The sequence below is a fragment of the Galeopterus variegatus genome, unplaced genomic scaffold, assembly GCF_000696425.1.
Source record: "Galeopterus variegatus unplaced genomic scaffold, G_variegatus-3.0.2 Scaffold3788, whole genome shotgun sequence".
NCBI lineage: Eukaryota > Metazoa > Chordata > Mammalia > Dermoptera > Cynocephalidae > Galeopterus > Galeopterus variegatus.
The window spans coordinates 224691-226711 of NW_007729899.1; positions in this window are offsets into that span (position 1 = coordinate 224691).

Here is a 2021-nt window from a genome sequence, read left to right on the forward strand (position 1 = left end):
ACACTGAGGGTTGCGATCCGTTGCCGGTCACGAAAAAAGACAAAAAGGAAAAAAAAAGAAGGAAACTGGGAACTCTGGCTTAGGTGAGGGTCTTGATTCTTGGTCCATGAGATCAGTTGTTTGTTTTCCACAAACAGGCCTTTGGGTATCTGGAGTGTTTATACTGGGGACCTAAGGTGAAGAACATATATTTATAGATGTTAATCAATCTAGGAATACTAAAAATGGGGACACTCTGAGATCTCCCGTGGGAATGAGTGGGGTAATGAGTGTTACAAGGCACGGGAAAGAGACAGGATCCTGCAGACAAGAGATCTCCCGAGGAAGGTCAGGGTGCCAAAGCCAGCCCCTGCGGCACCAGCAGGGCACAAGCCCTGCATGCGCACACCTGAGCCTTCTCATGGGTGTGCACTGATGGGAGGGTGGCCAGTCTCGGACCCCAGGCAGGTGCCCAGCCATGTGGGAGAGAATGGGCAAAGCAGCCCTGCATCAAAAAAGGAGAGCCACACAAAATGGGCTAAGCCATGGGGTTTTGTCATGTGGGGCCATGGAAGAAAAATGGGATGGCAGTCAGAACACCTCCCTCTCAGTGTTTCCATTCTCAATTGTAAAGCAAGTGCATTGGCCCAGGTAGATGACATTTAAGAACTTTCCAGTTCTCGAAGTCAACAATTCACCTCCTCACGTAGGTATCCACCATCATGAATCACAAGAAGCCTGGATGCTAGATCAGGTGCCACCTAGACAGTAATTCCCACCAGAACAGACCACAGAGGAATTGGAGACTTTCACAGTAACATCCACATGATCTTCACACCTGGCCATCAGGCCACCTGGTGGCCTCTTTTCAAGGGAAGTGGGGACCAAAGGAGGGCAAACACCAAGAGAGGGGTCATCTCCTCTGTGGTTCCAGCTCTGATGCCAGGCCAACACCAGCCTGTAAGGGTTGGTGTCAGTGAAACTTGAAGCCCCATCCTTTCCCGGGGAACAGAATGGGGGTGCGGTGCCTGAGAAACCAGACTGAACAGAAATTAGCCTTCCCCAGCTGCTCCTGTAATTACATGTAAATTCAGTTAAACTAATCTCTTACACTTGATAAAAGCAGTTGTCTTTCCGAATTATTTTCCGACTCTTCTATTCTGACACGATATAAACATGTGATGGCCAGGTGAGAAGGGTCTTTCTGTCTGCGTCTCCCTGTTGCCTGTGTCCCTGGTTGTTTGCTGGGAAGCAGTTTATTCTTCAGATCTCAGAAAGCTGAACTGTCCCATTAGCATAAGATTCTGTGACTCATTGACTCACAGATTGTAAATCAGACTAACATTGGATTTTAATTAATTATATTAATTTCAGGAGAAACAACAAAACTGAAAAGTCTGCAGAGCTTGCTTCATTTACTGAGAAACTCTGAAATGTCTTTTATTTTTAGCAAGAGCCATAAAAACATCTCCTACTGAAATAATGTAAAAAAAAAAAATCAAGGAAGGGTTGTATTACTCAGCGTGATCACGCCCTTTAAAAGGCTTTGACATTTACTTTATTTTTATAATTTTTTCAGAAAGAAAAAAATATATGATATATTACATACACATCCACACATGCGTACGCTACACCAGACCCTCTCTGCAACACTCTTCACTAGTGACTGTAATTCAGTATAAGGTGCTTCTATCTTAGATACTCTCAAAGGGAGACTAATTGCTGAATTATCACAAGGAACTTGCAAACAGTTAGCTTCGTGTAAAAGACTGCCCCATGGTAAGAAGCTATCGAATGCTCACTGTACACACACACACAATTTGTTTTTTGTTTATTTCCCATTTACACTCAGCCATTCACTCAGGCTAACATATATTACTGCCTACTATGTGCCTGGTACCTGTGCAGGTGCTGAGAGCATACAGGTGACCTGTGCTTTAGGAGACTGCAGTCTAAAAAGGGCAGTAAACAGGGTTCGGCAGGTTAAATGTCATCAGAAAATTAAGGACAGAGGGCTGTGGAGCAGGGGGGAAGAACCTAGG